General features: G+C 35.7%; 1 pseudogene; it reads left to right on the top strand.

Annotated features, from left to right (window-relative positions):
• The first annotated feature begins 2,100 nt into the window (after window positions 1-2,100).
• Window positions 2,101-18,795, top strand: part of LOC112518096 — an 18,620-nt pseudogene continuing 1,925 nt past the window's right edge.

The raw sequence follows: 18,795 nt of genomic DNA, 5'->3' as shown, positions 1-18,795 counted from the left end.
GAAGTAATTTATATTTGGTTTAATAATATAATTTTTTTTATAAAGATAATAATTATTTATTTTGTTGGAACTCGATAATTATTCTAATTATATTTTAAAATGAGATGTTCATTCTCTATTTGATTATGTTTATCCGTAATTATTTATACGAATTCAAACATCGAACTTTAATAAGTTGTACTTATGTATAATTAATTGTAATCTTAAATTTTAAGTAATATGCATCAATATACATTACTTTATGCATAACAAAAATATATYGATATTCGTATCAAATTAACTATTTAAAATTCCTCATTTTTTGTGTAATTTTTTAATTCAATTTTTTATTATAATTTAAATTAGGTACAATAATGAAGTAATTTATATTTGGTTTAATAGTATAATTTTTTTATAAAGATAATAATTAATTATTTTGTTAGAACTCGATAATTATCCTAATTATATTTAGATTTTTTATATTTTAAAATAAGATGTTTATCCTCTATTTGATTATATTTATCCGCAATTAGTTATACGAATTCAAAAATCGAGTTTTGATAAGTTGTATTTTTGCATAATTTACTTGTAATCTTGAATTTTAAGTAAACATTGGTTTTATGTGGTCTTGAAAAAGTGGTAATATTTTTATTTTTGAATAAAATATAAATTTAAAAATATCATAAAATTTTGAAAAAAAATATCGATATCAGTATTAAATTAATATTTTTATAAGTTCTTGTGTTTTGGTGTAATTTCCTTAATTAAATTCTGTTACTTATCAATGATTATCATAATTATATTTTAGATTTTTTGTATTTAAAATGAGATATTTATCCAATATTTGATTATATTTATCTGCAGTTAGTTAGACGAATTCAAGTATGAAGCTTTAATAAGTTGTATTTATGCATAATTTACTTGTAATCTTAAATTTTAAGTAATATGCATCAATAAACAATACTTCGTGCATAAAAAATTGTTTTTAAAAGTTTTTGTCAAATGTTTTATAATATGGTATAGATTATGTGTTTTAAAAAAACAATAATGAATTTATTTTTGAATAAAATATAATTTTGAAGATATCATAAAAATTTAAAGAAATACATAAATGTTAATGTCAAATCAACTATTTAAAAGTTTTCATTTTTTATGTAATTTCTTTAATTTATTTTTTTATTATAATTTAATATAAGTTTAATAATGAAATAATTTATTTTTGGTTTAATAATATAATATTTTATAAAGATAATAATTAAGTATTCTGTTAGAACTCAATGATTATCCTAATTATATTTTAGATTTTTTATATTTAAAATGAGATGTTTATCCTGTATTTAATTGTGTTTATCTGCAGTTAGTTACACGAATTCAGATATGAAAAGGGTTTAAGAGTTTTTAAGAGTTTTAGCCAAATGTTTTATAAGATAGTATATATATATATATATTTCGAGTTCTCGGTCGGGTCGGTTGACCAAAGTTCAAACCCAACCCTAACTCAAATATCCCACAAGAGCCTAGTTCAGGATTTTCGGATTTCAGGGCATTCAGGTTTTGCATAAAACATCTAATTTTTAGTTCTAAATCGAACAAGGGTTTCAAATTATTAAGGTTTTGTACATCTCTACTTGGATTTTTCCTGACCGTTTTTCACGGTTCTTAAATTTGTCAAGATACGTGCAAACTGGTCCGAACACTCATAATTAACAATTTTTTTAATTAAAATATATAATACATAATTCACACACTTTTTTTGTACAATTCATTACTTTTTATATTTTTTTGTACAATTCGTTACTATATATATATATGTATATATATTTTATGGTACAATTTATTACTTTTTTATATATAATTTTAGGAAAACGTGAAAAAAGGGCCCAATTTATGCACTAAAAGACAAAGCCCTCTTCTTCGTCTTCTGCATGTCCAGCCCACTTACAGTCACAGAGACGACGAAATAGTTTTTCGCAAAGTCGAGCTCCAAGATGAACAGAGACGAACAAGATTAGATGCACAGTATTTGTATACACAAATCTATATACCTAAAACTACCATATAGATTACGTATATATATATATATATATATATATATGTAATTTGTGAGTGATTAGGGCAACAAATTAAAAAAAAGACACTCAATCGAATGCTTTTATGTCTTATATTTTCTAGGGCACAATTCGTTTTTGATTTGAATTGATGCAACTTAACTGAAGGGAAAGTTATAAGTGGAGGGGAGAACGTTTCTAAGCTGGAATTTTGTCGCAGAGCACTTTGGAATTCAGGTATTTATCTCGGAAACCCTAGAATTAGACATAATGTTGTATGCTTCCTTAAACCCTAGTATCAAATTATTATGCTTTGTATGTTTCTGGTTGATCATAGGCAATGAATGTGAGATCATGCAATTGCAGTGCTGTGTTAGTGCATTTTGATTGAATGCATGTTTAATTGACAAGTGAATGAAACTAGGGTTGTTTTTACTATCATAGACAGTGTGCATATGAAGGTTATTGATCCTTGAAGCTAGTTACTTGGAATCACAAATGCTTACAATGATGCTTACACTGATGTGGGTTGATTTAGGTTTAGGGGTTGTGAAAAGGGACCGGCCAACGGAACTTCGAGTCCTAGATTGGTAGGCATTAATTGTTGGATGTTGTTACTTGGATTTATGTATTAAATGATCAAATGTGTTTGTTTTACAGCCAATGATGATGACATGTGACTTATGTATATATGCACGTGTATGACCCGAAAGATTCCATGTTTTGCACGGTTTTGTAGCATTTTTTATATGGCATTATTTTATATTTTAAAGGTGTCAATACGAACCCATTTCATAATGCGATGCATAGACCTTGCTTAAATATCGTGATCGTCAAGTAGGTCTTTTAGTGTCCTGAGATAAAGTTTGTAAGACCCATGATCCCTACCACTTCATTCTACAGTTCTCCTTGTGATCAACTGTTGGCCTGATATTGATGGTTATGTTGGACGATCATTTTATTACTGGTTGTGCCGCCAATGGTTTGCGGTGAGGTCTCACTCTATCTTGCCCAGTTTCTTAAGTACCAATCCATGTCATGTACAGGTGACAGATTTGTCGGCTGATGTTGATGATAAATTGTGATAGTTGTGGCATTTAACTTGTGAACACGACAATTTATAGGAACTTTGGTAGTTTCCAAATAACATTATATTGCAAGCTGAGCAGGTCATATTTATACCAAACACATTTTGAGGAAATATTATCCTGTGTATTTCCTACCTGGTGAAAATACGATACGTTGTTTTCATGGTGATACAGGTCATCAGAAAGTTTCATGACTTCATTTCGAACATCCAGAAACAGTTATCATCCATCGATATGAGCATTCACATTATTAAGATCTAGTATCATGCATTACAAAAATAGCCACATTTATTGCATCAAATATCATGTCATAAGAAATATTTTGCAACTCTTATAGCTCTAATGGATGATTTCATTAATGTGCATGAGAAAAGTTGGATGCCTTTTATCAGTGAATGTGATTTATGACTTTTGATACTTTTTGTTTTGTGCTATCTTCTGAAATGCTCCCATTCTACGGTCCACCTTTAGTTTTGGAAAACACACACACACACACACTACTTACCTTAAGAAGTGTTGTTTGGAAACAGCCTACTCGACATCGACACAAAATAGGTTCTGTCTATATTATAAGTTAGCTGCATTGTTACAGTGGTTAACTATATTCATTTTACACATTTTATAAATAATTCAGGATATCTCTTTAGAAGTTCTACTGCTTCTCAGCTTAACTGCGCCTCTAGAAAGAATTGGTTTCTATTCTTATTCATTGTTACTTTTCATTACTCAAGATGCTGCTTCTATTTAAAAATATTCCATGTATTGTCATTCTTTATTTGATCAATGCAATAATTTCTTGTAGTTCTTTAACTATTGTATCAATTTTATAATCTTTTTGAGAAGTTCTTACATAATTTATTGTTCGTAATTTATCTTGATTTTGAAACATTAGTACCAGATCACCATTTTTACTTTTGATGTCAAGAAATACTTTTTATCTGTCTATGTTATCATCATCTGCTTTTTGTGCATGTGCATGTGCTAATGGTGATTTTATGGTTCCTTATTTTTATCTGCCACAGAAACATACTCTTTATTTCTCTCAGTTTCTCGAGTCAGTGTGGCGAGACACCTGCAATTTTTTTGAAGTGGAATGCATGAATATACTTGAGGATCTGTTTTCTTAGTCAATGCTGAGGTTGATTCCATGGGAGGAGGTATTGATGGCAGACTTGGAATTTCTTCTACGTTTTCTCCGCAGCAATCAACTAACCTTGAGAAAACTCAAGCTGAGCTCAGGTGAGAGTGATGTTCTTCTTTCCGTTATACCTTATAACCACTTTGACCCCTTTTAATTCTGTGAAGTCAACATCAACATAATGGTGATCATTCTCATTGCAGGCAAATGTTCACTGCTGCAGAGCAATTTAGAAGAGAATTAGAATTTTTGCAGAAAGTATGTCAACATGATCGTTGTATAATTGTTTTTAAAGACTTGAAGCATTTTATGCATATGATAAATGGACTTCTATTTTGTAGGGTGGCAATCCATTAGACTTGAAAACTGCAAGTGCTGCATCAGTTAGTGTTCAGTCCACGTCACTGACAGATCTGCATCAGGAGCAGTTTGTGACAAGGTTTATATCTACTTGTAGTGAGCCAATAATTATTTTTCTAGATATAATCATTATAATCACTACATTAATACTTCATTCATCATCTCTTATGGTATTGTAGTGAAGCAAAAGGCAGTTTTGCAGTAACTGCTTCACCTCATGGAGATTCTGTTGGAAGTAGCGGTAGACTAGGGGGTCCTTCTGTCTGTGAGCCTAATAGTGCTGATAATCTCGTGCTATTTGGTGGTGACAGTAAGTTTCGTGAACTTGAAAAGAGATCTGTACGTCCTCCTACAAGTAATATTAGTCCTTCAAAGCATTGCTCTCTGTTGGATTCTGGTCAAAATGCCAGGGAATCTGGTGATTCTGCTGCATTAGAATTGCCCAAAAAATCATATAAGCGTAGAATTAGGTCTCGACCCATTCGTGATGGTGCTCGATCAAGTTCTTCTGATGCAGCTCTTTCTCGTGGTGGTCAGTTGTTTTTCCCTTTTCACCATGCTTCTAGGGATGGCAAGGGATTGGTAGCTGCAGCCAATCAGGAGTGCAATGGTTTGTCAAGTTGTAACTCCAAGCCTAAAGGTTCTAACACTAGCGTGGCCATCAAGAATGTAGTGTCTAACAATCGTTTAGATGGTGCATTGGCTGTAGAAACTACCCTTGGCCGGATGCATGGCCCATCTTCTGCTGTCTCAGATGCAAATGCTTCACAAAATCCTCGAAGGAAGCAACATGATCACCCTTTAAAATCTGATACTCGGGAATCTTCACCAGGTATGGATTTTGTAGAACCTGAATCTTTTGAGGGTGCTGAGCAGGATAATTTTGGAGGTTCTCGGCGTCCTCCTTGTGTGGATAGACAAAGAGCGAATAACTTTTCCATTTTGGGTCAACCCAATGGCTTTGGAACTACAGGAGAGAGAAAAAGCATGCCTTATGATGGTACTTTCACTGCAGCAATTTCCACCAAGGGTTTGGACTCTGAGTCATCATGCACCCAAACTGGTCAAAGTTTAGATGTCAATAATGAGGATGAGTTGCCTGCAAGTCCAAGAAATATAAACTGTAATGGGACAGTGAAACAAGTTTCGGCATCTAATGAGGTACCATGTAAGAAAGATGATAATCTGCTTAAAGAAAAGGAGGGCAAGCTATTAAACGTTGCCAATAATAATTATAATTCATGTCATCGGAGCTACAATGAGGATGGTTTTGTACTCAAGGAAGAGGAAGGTCTAAAAGGATCTGAATCTTCCTGGCAAAATGAGTTGATGAATCCAGTATCAGCTGAAGGAGTCAAGCCAAATGGTTCTACTGCTTCAGAAACAGAAAGGAAACCCAGCGAGGTGTTGGGATCCAATTCTTTTCCTGTAGGTGGAAATGCCACTGGTACACCTCAGGGTTCAAATGGTACCTCCTTTTTGGACTCTACATTGCCTGTTACCAGTCGCACTGATGTCACAGAGCTGTCTGCATGCTCTCAGAACAACTTGAAATTGGCCACCAAGGAACACGAGGAATCGATCCTAGAAGAGGCTCGGATTATAGAGGTTGTCTCTTTATATTTGGTTTCAATTCTGAACCTAAGGCATTTGATATTTGCCTTATAAAAGTGTCTTGCAGCTGATTTTTGATTGTTCTGTAAACAGGCAAAACGTAAGAGGATAGCTGAATTATCTGTTAGCACATTGCCACTGCAGAACCGTCAAAATTCACATTGGGATTTTGTCCTTGAGGAAATGTCATGGTTGGCTAATGATTTTGCGCAGGTTTGATGGCTGTTTCCTGATACTTTCCAAGTGCACATTGTTAGGAGTCGTCCTTTACACCCTTTTAAATGTATTTTTTGATTGAAATATATAGTTTTTTTATCCCATGCATTATTTTAACTCTTTTAAGTTACATGGATGTTTTTAGACTAGCCTTTGTGATTCTCACTTCCCTGTTCATAAACAGGAGCGTCTTTGGAAGTTAACTGCAGCTGCTCAAATTTCTCGGCGAGTTGCTTATGCTTCACAGGTCAGAAATCAACAAGAAGATTCATCATGGAAGCAAAAAGAAGTGGCCCAAACCTTAGGAAGAGCTGTCTTGGAGTTTTGGCACGCAATACAGGTATATCAATAAGTTTTGAATTGGTACTGCAAACAGAAAAACTGAGCATCATGTATGATCTAGTGACCATTAGTCTATGCTCAACGGTGATTATTTTTATTCATTGTTCCATAATATACGCCTATCTTGTTGAGCCATGCTGATAATGGTATACTATCTACTGCTTTATTCACATTTTGACCTCAAAGTACATCTTAATTGGCATGTGATGGTCCTACTAAACTTGTTGGTCTCATCTCATTTGGTAGACCATAGTGTGCAAGTGAGTAAATGAAAGAAGGATCTGCACTTAGTGACTGTTTTTATTGAAAAGGACTGTATATAGCAGGTTGTGATGCAGCTTTGTATTGGAAAAAATTTGAGGAGACTATGTGCTTGTTTACATCTGCAAATGACCGACTAACCATTAGTTTGAAATCTTGATAATTCCTACACCTCTGAAAGAACCAAGAATAGATTCGAGGACAACTTAAAACCATCCTTTTTAAAAAGTTATAAGAAACCAACAACAATCAGAAAATCCCAAAAATTTCAGCTTATTAATGCCTTCATTTACGAGCCATGTAACATGACTTGGTTACTAATGACTATAATTATGCATTTTTTTTTTCAATTTTCAGTAGTCTTACAATATTGCAGTGTTTTCTTTTTTCATGAATGTGTGTGTATAAATTGAATGTTTCAGGAAAAAAGAAAAAAAAACGATGACCAGGAAATCATATTTCAATAAATATTTGCAAATAATTCCGGAATTTCCTATCAGGAACTTTTGAACTAGCATATGCTTAACACCAAAGATAGATACATACTTGAAATATTTCTCCTCTTAAGTAACTGCGTGTCATGTTAGGAGAGATCAAAACTCAAAAGGGTAAATTAAAACCGAAGATTTATCCTGAGATTGTTCCCTTGGACAGATAATGAATTATTTTATTCACGAGCAACACCTCGAAGCAATAACATGCAGGATCTTTATTAGTTGATGTAATTATGGAATATAAGTTCTGCAGTTAAAGCATGTGGCCACTTACCATGAAGTCTGGGTTGGTCCCTTCTATGCAGTCATTTTATTTTGTTCAGATGAATTGAGCTGTTTAACTGTACTGCCTTTGTTATCTTTGCATAGTTAAAATTGTCAAAGGGTAAATTCAATATGTCGTTTTTGTTCTTGCAAAGTTCTTGCAAAGTAAGAAAGACCAATGCTTAAATTATTACATGTGCTAGGTGAATCGCAAGGAATTGGAGCTTCAGTGTCTCAACACAGGTTCTAAACAAGGGCTTCAGGGATATGCAATGAAATTCTTGGAATATAATAGCACTCATGTGCAGTATAGTGCAGCTCAAGTGCCTCTGACTCCTGATTTGATATATGATGTGGGCATCAGAGACATTGCATGGGAGGATAATTTGACAGAAGTATGGCCAGTAATTCCTACCTTCACACATCAAGTCAATTCATCATTACACCACATTTAGAGCATCTCCAATGGAGGTTCTTATAAGAACCTCCTTTTTGCACTAGTTTTCCAACTCAACAAATTAAGAACTCACATGAAAGTCCACAATGGTAGTTCTTATAAGAACCTTCTTTTTGTGGGTACCATGTATTTTTTCAACATCAATAATTATTATAAAGTCAATAAAATATACAAAAAAAACTAGGAAATTGTTACTTCACACAAACTTCATGGTTAGAACAAAGGTTCTTGTACAAGAACTCAATGGGGTTGAGGTTCTTATAAGAACTCTCCACAATGGTAGTTCCTACAAGTCACTTCACCTTTTGCTTATGAGAACCTTGCATTGGAGATGCTCTTAGTTGTCTTATTTTCTAATATTTGATTACTACATGAACACAATGGCACAAGCAGGTGTAAAGTATATCTGCTTCCACATAGTAGACAAGCCATGCTTGTGAAATATCCTATTTCTTGGAATCTTAGTATTTAGCGTATGTATGTGCAAGTTTTACTTTCTTTGATATTTAAGTTGTTCTAAATTGCTGCTTTGTATGCAGGAAAATCTTGTCTACACGGTACCACCTGGTGCAGCTGAGGGCTATAGGAAATCTATTGAATCTCATTTGCTACAGAGTGAGGTAAAAACATTTCTCATGAATGAGACTGTGTTATGTTTGTGTCATGCACCCATCTAGAGGCCCAAGCCAATTCCTAAGAATATTCTAGAATGTTAAGAAGGGGTAATTTGGGTACTTCTTAGAATATTTTTTTTGTATAAATAGGGAGGCTGCAGGGAGTGTGAAGGAGGCAGAAAATTAGTGAGTTTATATGGGAGAGTTCTAGCCTCTTGAATGCTAGTTTGTTCTTAGTTGTCCTTGTTAATTGAAGCTTCTTACAGTGTCCTTATTGCTTGGGTTCTATTTCGATTGTGCAATCAATTCGGTTCATAACAATTTGCTGCCAGTAGAGAGCTGTTCTTTTTCTTCTTCTTTGCGTGCTTTTTCAAACTTATTGCTTTCTATGTTTGCCAATCTATTAGCAGTGTTATGAATAAAAAAGTAAATATTCTATCCCCTATCATAAAAATCAACTGAATTACTAATACTATTGAAACAAAACTTTACAGCTGTCTCATAGAGAAATGCATGTTCTTATATTTAATTTATGAGACTACTTGCTTGTATATAAACCATCACTACCCCCAACATCCGTCTCATGAATTTCCATTTTTCCCTTTCTTTCCCTCAAGAACTTCTTTTCATTTGTCTAAGCTAATGATACTTTTTGCCTTTTCAGGGAGCCTGGAGTAGTCTGCAGGAAGAAGTGGGTACATCTGGGTACGATGCTGTTGCAGGTATTATAAGATTGGTGTTCACTTTTTTACAATTTTATCAATTGCAAAAAGGTCTAACTATGTAGCTTTTGGATCTCAAGACAATGCATTTGAAGAGGATGATGAAATGAGAGCAGGCTATTTGCCCGGAGTATTTGAAGGCAGCAAGTCGTCAAAAGCTACCAAGAAGAGAAGGAAAAACTTTAAATTCTATGGTGCAAGATCATATGAAATGGGAGATGATTTGCCGTTCATGCAACCTATTGAAAAAAATATTGGGACTCAACCTTCTGTTTTAAGTGGGAAACGGTCTGGTGGCAGTCTAAATGTTCCAATTCCTACAAAACATGTGCGTACTGCTTCCAGGCAAAGGGTCGTAGGTCCATTCAATGCTGGAACATCTAGTTACATTCAAGCACCAAGCAGGACAGATGCTTCTAGTGGCGATACCAATTCTTTTCAGGATGAGCAAAGTACTCCACATGGGGGATCCCATATACCAAATTACATGGAAGCTGAATCAGTGGGTGACTATGAAAAGCAGTTGCAGTTTGATTCAGTTGAAGTTTCAGATAGACCTAGAAAGAAAAAGAAAGCTAAGCATCTGGTATGTAAACATTTACTGGAGTCCTTTTAACTGATTGTACTAGCCATTCAGATTTTACTTTTATCATATGGTGTAGCAGGGATCCTCATTTGATCACCGATGGCAACCTGATTCGCAATTTCAGAATGACCAGGTAATTGCTTATCTTTTCTTTGATTATTGCTTTGTTGGCTGTAATTGCTGGTTATTGTTGATATTCTAGCAATATGTCGTACAAGCTATGAGAAACCATAAGGAGCTGAATTACTAGTTTTCCTTAATTGCTCCGACACAATAAAAACTGATATTGCATTTTTAACATGGTTCAAGCAGCACTTAAACGTCAAAGTAGACTATTTTATCCAAAATGGGTAGGGACACCATCAATTCTTCTTTTCCGATGAAAATGGAGTTTGATTTGGATAGGCGTTGTTGTCATTAAGCTAGTTGGCTGATTTAGTTGTAGTCTGATTCCATAACTTGATGCTGTAGTGAGTATCAGCATCATCCAATGCTCCATAAAAAGACATATAGCTGCACATTAGTTCTTTTTCTGCCTTTATTTATTTTTGCCCTTCATTAATGTCCAAATGTTTGTGTGTTTTGCCTCGTAGAAATGGAAGTCAAACCAACTGATAGGATGGGTAGGCTATTATGGGGTACTTGAGGGAAAAGATTAATTAGCTCAAAAGCTTGATCTTCAATTCGTTTTGAAAAAAACTATGTTCTGAATTGGACTAGTTTTGAGTATGGATCACACAATTATGATTTGTTGCACCTGGATAAATGTGGTTCTTCCCTCATATCTTGGGGATATTTGAAGTAAGACTGTTACTTGTTGATGGTGTTTTATGCAGTTTAGATAGGCGTGTCATGGGAGAGACCTCATATGGTCAAGTGGCGATTCAACGAATATTTCCATATATATATATATATATATATATGTAAATTGAGAAGTAGAACTTCTCTGGTAGAATTCAGACAGAATGTGAATGCACATAACATAATGTCAATCTAGTACTAACCTAGATGGAACGATGCTTGCTTGTTATATTTGAGGTGCAGGATTCAAATCCTGCAACTTGCATTTATTTTTCTTTCGGAATTCTCTTACATCTTATCAAAGATCATGGCCCCTTTCTTTTAAATTATTTTGTTATGGGAAATTAGGCCATGACTGTTGACACTTCTCTTTCATTTTACATCTATCACGAAATCTCTTAGAGAGATTTGTTTTTTGGAGGTTGCTGTTGACTATGGTTGTTGAAACTTCGGTTACATTTGGCATTATCGCTCTCTTATGATGTTTATAGTGATAATCTAGTTGTGCTTTTGAATCTATCTCTTTGCTCCTCCAACCGTAGATCTGATCCTTACCATGTCCGGTCATAAAGACAATTTTTATACATATAATATAGACGAGCAACGTTTTATATCATTCTGTATGGTTTGACGTCTAATGTCATACATGTCTATTAAACTGCAGAAGGATCACTCAAAAAGGAGACTGGATGGTCATCAATTAGATTCTAACGGAAGCAATGGTATGGCTGTTATCTTCTTGTATCTCTCATTGTTTAATTTGGAAAATCAAATATTTTCTTTGTACGGTGTCCCAATACATCTTGCAAACCTTCTATGAAGGTTTATACATTCAACACAACATGAAAAAGCTGAAGATGAAACAATCATCAGATAACCCATTTGACAATCTTACTCCCATGGCTCCTTCAATTCCTTCTCCAGTGACCTCTCAGATGAGTAACATGTCTAATCCAAAGAAGTTCATGGAATTACTTGTACGTGATCGTGGTAGGAAATCCAAAACAGTTAAGGTATTATGGATCATTTAACTTCTAAATTCCTTTGAATACTTATTCTTTTTCTCCATACTAATCTAAATTCTAATATAATGGTTCCTAAAACCTTCTCAGATCCCGGCCGGGCAGCCAGGTTCAGGAACTCCATGGTCATTATTTGAAGATCAGGTTAAATTCTCTAGCAACTTTCTCTGTTTACTCTAGGTTCATTGTTTTCTTTAAGCGGAGGATATGATGTTGTATGGAAGATGCCACTGAAAATAATCTTTTTTCACCTCAGTTCCTTGTTGTGCTGGTTCATGATATGGGTCCCAACTGGGAGCTTATAAGTGATGCTATTAACAGCACTTTGCAAGTTAAGGTAAATACTGTATTCAAGTTTCTTTTTAGTACTTTATTCTTATGAGATTTATTGTACACATCAAATGCTTCAACCCATTCTTAGTGATTCTTCTCTTAATAAATGGTAACTCAAGTTGGGCATAATTGTGTGTTATCTGCTTCTTGTTGTATTCTTCATTCGTTCTCTATGGTTATCTCTGTTGTTACCTAGTAACTGTTACTCCCTCTTGCCATAAATGACTTCCTTTTACTGGTCAACATGTGCAGTGTACCTTCCGGAATTCCAAAGAATGCAAAGAACGCCACAAAATTTTAATGGACAGAAATACTGGTGATGGAGCTGATAGTGCTGAGGATTCTGGGTCGTCTCAACCTTACCCATCCACTTTACCTGGCATCCCAGAGGCAATATTTTGTTACTTATTTGTCTTTCACATGTGACGTATTTTTGTTATTTAATGCTTTATCACTCATCATTGAGCTAAATAAGTGCTTCTATATGTTGATGCATCTCACACAGGGAAGTGCAAGACAATTATTTCAACGGTTGCAAGGACCAATGGAAGAGGATACTCTCAAATCCCACTTTGAGAAAATTATTACGATCGGGAAAAAGCAATACCGTAGGACACAGGTGACTTTCTGTCTGTGGATAGTGGCGTCATTTGGACTTCCCTAAATAAGAAGCTTGTGTCTGATTTGCTTATTTTGGGAAATCCTGCTGTGTTAAAATGCATAACTTGCCCATTGAAGCCTCAATGGGACTCCGTGCTGAGGTGTCAATGTTGGTTTCACTAGTGATTTTTATTTTTTAGTTACCAAAGATATCAGTTTGCTAATTTACATAAATAACATATATATGTGTATATGTGTGTGTGTCTATTCATCATTCTAGGACTAAGTAGGGATATAGTATCAATGATGACTGATTACCTATCTTGCTGACTCAGGAATAAAGAAATGTATATGATTATAAAATAGCTCATTTGGTTTTTGATTTTCTATCTTTCCACAATTGTTTAGAAGACTGTGAACATTGGATATTCTGTCTCTATTGTGTAAGTATGTAACATGACACCTTTGAATGGCCATCTGTCTTGAAGTTTCTACATTTCCTGTACTGTAGTTATAATAAGAAAATTTATATAGAAGAAGGATGTTTTTATATAATTTTGTGTTTCAAATGGGGGTATCAGGATAATGGTTATGAGGGCACACAAGGATCAGACAAGTTTGCTTCCTCATTTTATGTGTACTTATGTTCTGTACCCATGTAATCCGGTTCTTTTCTGTCTTTTTTGTTGGTTGAAGAACGAAAATCAAGATTCAAAACAACTCCAGCAGCCTCATAGCTCTCACACACTTGCTCTTTCTCAAGTCTCTCCAAACAACCTCAATGGTCGGCCTGTCCTCACGTAAGTTCATGTTATTTTACATTAGCAGTTCCACACGGTTGTGGATATGCATGATCCAATTACATGGCATCTGCTTCATCCTGGTCTTCGTTCTGACCATTTTTTTCTCTGCTTCTTATACTTCTGTTTTCTTGTTGCGTTCGTGAAGAACTAATATTAAATTTTGTTTAATTTTCCTATTAAGGCCTCTTGAACTATGTGATACAATTGCATCTACCCCAGATGCTCCAAATGTTGGTCATCGAGGTTCTCACAGTGGTGGCTTGCCAATTTCGGATCAGGTCAACGCAGCGACAATGCTTCCTGGCTCTAGTTCAAGTTCCTCTGTACCGGGTTCTTCCAACGTGGTTCTTGGCAATGACTTTTCATCTGCATCTGTTCCACTTAATCCTTCTGTTAGGTAATACTGGAATAGATAGGGCCCACAAGTTTTGAATTCGGCAAAACCAAAATGCATAGTAAAACATACAACTATGGGCCTGTATATTAGCAGCTTAATGGGACTCGCAACTTATTTGGTCAGCTATAAATGACTGTTTGGTAGTGACTTAATGATATAGAAAGTGGCTTATTTGGTAAGCTTCTTGGGGGGGGGGGGAGTGGTTATGCATAAAGCCAAGTTTTTTCCAAACCTTCCCCTCCCTATTAAAAAACACACACCTTTTTTCTGTGAAACAACCTTCCCAATCTATACAGACAGATTAATCCATAGACAGCTTATCCATGCAAGACTTGATGGAAAATCAACCAAACGGCCATATGTCATGATGTGATATTAACGTCTGCTTCTTTACGTTGTACTTGTACAGGGAGGGGAGATACGGGATGCCTAGAACAGGCTCCTCACCAAAAGATGACCAACAAAGAATGCAACAGTATAACCGAATGTTATCTGCTAGGAACTTGCAGCATTCGAGTTTGTCTCCTGGATCTCATTCAGGAGCTGAACGAGGTGTTCGGATGTTACCTGCTAGGAATGGCGTTGGTGTTATGCCGGGCATGGATAGAAGCATGACAATGGCGAGACCAGGCTTTCGTGGGGTTGCTTCGTCATCGGTGCTGAACTCTGGCAGTGTGCTTTCTCCTGGTATGGCTGCGGCAAACCCTGCCAATATGCACCCTAGGATAGGTCCTGGTCAAGGAAATTCAACATTGAGGGCTCGTGATGCTATGCATTTGATGAAGGTCAGTTCGGAAATTATATTAAGTTTACTGCATTGAGATTAGTGTTTCAAAGAGTAATTATGTCATGCTGTATGTCATATATGAATCTAGAGTAAATCACGATTATTGTCCCTGTGGTTTGTTAATAGTTTCGATTTTCGTCCCTGTGGTTTAGAAATTGCAGTTTTAGTCCCTATGGTTTTACCATTTATTGCTATTTTCATCCCTGGATTAATTCCCTACCTTGTAAGTACAAAGGACCAAAACAGTAAAGAATTGTAACCCACAAGGACTGAAAGAAAATTAAATTGTACTTCCTCCGTCACAAAATACATGTCCACAATGAAAATGACATATAATTTTAGGAATGTGCAATTATTACACCTTTTAATGACTAAATGACATTTTTACCTTTGATAATCGAGAGAAACTTTCTCCATCCCATAATTGAGGGTAAAATGGAAAATCAGAAACTTACTTTTGAAAGCCGACACTTATTTGTTATTTTGGGAAAAACTGAAATAGTAATGTGGATACTTAATTTGGGACGGAGGGACGAAAATAGCAAAGAATTACAAACCATAAGGACGAAAAGGAAATTTTATAACAAATGGGATGAAAAACGTAATTTACTCATGAATCTAAATACAGTGACCATGATTTTGGTATTCATTTGGGAGTCGAACAACCCAGGAACAAGTGTGTCAAGCCACTATATAGAATACGTTTCTACCTCAGCCTTTCTTTTTCGACTCCTTTTTTAAGATGGCTGTGTGCTGTGTTTTCTTGGATGGTTAATGCCTAGGCAATTGAACGTCTAAATAGGTCTTTGTGACATAGTTCTTGATTTGTAGACTTGACTCTTCCTTTGTGAAGCAATCTTTGTAGTGCAAAAGATTGGTTGATTGATTTTATACGCTGCTATCTTATTTATTGTCTTTCCGGAATTTCTAAGACCATTTTTGTGGAAAATTCTGTTAAATAATATTTTTTTCACATCCCTTCTCTTATCACCTAGTTCACGGTAAAAGCTACTTATTACACTATCGGATAATTAATGGGTTGTGAAAATTATCATCTTATACTTCTAGAATTCAATTTCCTGAGTTCGACTTCATAGTCTATATCTTTAAAAATGGGTTCAAAGATTTCAAAATCATCACAAATCTCCCTTTTTCTTTCCTATTGCAATTTCTGGATTATTAGTTCCTTTCTTTTAAACATTTTCTGAGTTATTTTTACAGCCGAACCAGAATGGTGACCATCGAAGACAAATTTTGCCAGCCGACTTTCAGATGCAGCAAGTTTCTCAAGGTGGCAGCAGTCAAGGAGTTTCCCATCTTGCAAGTGGAACTAGTTCCACTTTATCTAATCAGGTGGCACAACCACCCTTTCAGTCATACGCACCCGATCACCACCAGCAACCACACCCAGTTTCTGCCCAACAGCCGCCACATGTCCTTGGTAGTAATTCTCATAATCGAAATAATCTACATGGAACCCCTAATCATGCAACCAACACCTCACATCCTGCCTTTGGAATGCGCATACTTAAAGAAAGACAACTTCAGCAACAACGTGTACTACAACAGCAGCAAATTGCTATGTCAAATGCACAAAAGTCTCAACTTCCCATTTCGTCTCCACAAAATGGCACACAAATACAATCACAATCCTCTTTGCCAGTGTTGCATTCACCTATGGGGACACCCTCGATGGGCTCGATGGCTCAAAATACGCAGAAACATCCGTTACTGGCAGCACCCAACCCTCAAACTGGCGGCAACCAGATACTGAAGCAGCAACGCCAATCACAGCAGTTTATGCAACAGCAACAGGCACTGTCTCAGCCGCAGACTAAATTTATGAAAGGAGGAAGAGGAGCATTGATTCCGGTTGATCCCACTCTTCAAAACGGGTTATCAGGAGACCAATCCGTTGCAGAGAAAGGTGAACAGCTGGCAGCACATCATTTGCTGAAAAGTGGCCAGAGAAACTTAAATCCCTCTGTTCAGACAACTTCTAAGCATTCTGTACCTCATTCTTCTTTAAGTCAGCCACACCAACAGAAGGCATATTCCGGTCAAATGCAGGTTGCTTCTTCGAATAAACTTCAACAGCTGAAACCTTCTCTTTTGTCCGATACTAGCAACCACCTGAATCATGCTCCTCCATCATTGGTTGCATCATCTAGTACAATGTCAGTCGTGACTTCCTCCAACCACCAACATCCTCTGCCTCAGCCACACCCGAAGTTGGTGAGTTTATCTCGAGCAGCAACTGCTAAAAGAACGGTAAATAATAGGTCTGTAAATTCCTCTGAACCACCTACATGTAAGCTGCAAGCAAGTAGTGTGGGGATTAGCGGTGAACATTCGGGACCGGAAGTTAACCAAAGTATGGTTCATGGTCAACCTTCACCTGACAGCTTACCTAATCCTGTTGGACATGATGTTGGTGTACAGTGGCCGCCGCTTCCCTCTTCATAGCTACTTGCCTGCTGATTGTAGACCGGATTGGAGCATACCAACAGAGTTTTGAGCAGGATTGGAATGCACCATTCTGATTTGGCTGTCATTCGGATGCAATAACTATGTACAGGTTAGTTTCCTCTTGATCTTCTGCATCCACACTACACATGTGTACAAAATTTACACCTTTTTAAAGTGTGTATATATATAGATGAAGGATCATGTGAGAATAGGAGCTAAGGTGAGAAACGTAAGAAGGGATCTGGATCCTTAGATCACTTTTAATCTCACCCCCACCCATTGTGCTTGATACGGGAATTAATCTTGTGCATCTCGGTGCATCTCATTATTGTTGATCTTCAATTAGGATTGATCCAACGGTGGAGATCCCTTCTTACCCTTCTCACCGTAACTTTCATTCTCACCCGAACCCAATCCATGTATATGTATGTATGTATGTATATGTATATATCTCTCTATATAGATGGAAAAATCCACACACTCTTCACCTTTGATGGGACTTAAACCCCTGACCTCCAGGGAGGTTGGGCTTTACCGGTAACCCGGGTACTGCTGGACCAGCAACCCTTTTGGCATTTACATTTGCTGCACATTGCTGGGATTTTGAGTGATACGGGGAGCATGCTTTTGATTTCACCCTAATCTACTTCCGTTCTGAGATACATCTTGTGTGTCTAGAGTTTTTTATTACGATCTATACCCCAACAAGGACTGTCATTTAGTTCAGTCATATATTACTCCATCCCAAAAAGGTCCACAATGAAAAATACATGGTTTAGAGATGCGTAATCACTGCACTTTTGATTAACTAAATGACAACTTTACTGATAATAATAGATGGAGTGATGATTTTCTCCATATTATGGGTAGAATTGGAAATTAGGTACTTACTTTATAAAGTGGACACTTAATATTGGAATAAACTAAAATGAAAATGTGGACACTTATTCTCGGACAAAGGGAGTATTTATTTAGAAGGGTGAAAAATGAAATGAAGGGAAACAGATCTGAACTTGATTCAAAAGTCTGAACCTTTCTCAAATTTTTTACTTCCTTTTGGTCAGAACTGCTATTGCCTTCATTTTTATAAGACTGAGTACTGCTAACTTTTGGTATCTTAGCGCCCGTTTGGTTTGTAGGATTTGGAATTGGAGTCCATTCCAATCCCGCATTCGGTTTAAAGGAAATCCCCAGGATTAAACCCTGGGATTTCAACGAAATTCCACATACATTTGATTTATAAATCCCATGGATTTCATAGATTTGTTTGTAATAATGTTTTAAAAAATGTTAAAAACATTTGTTTTGTAATATTCAATTAATAAAAGGTAATTTAATTATTTTTATAATTTGTGTTTATAATATATATATATATATATATATATATATATATATATATA

This window comes from Cynara cardunculus (assembly GCF_001531365.2).
Source record: "Cynara cardunculus var. scolymus isolate 2C chromosome LG 9, CcrdV1, whole genome shotgun sequence".
NCBI classification, from domain to species: domain Eukaryota; kingdom Viridiplantae; phylum Streptophyta; class Magnoliopsida; order Asterales; family Asteraceae; genus Cynara; species Cynara cardunculus.
Note: the sequence above shows the minus strand (reverse complement) of the source record. Positions and strands in the feature narration are given on the sequence as shown.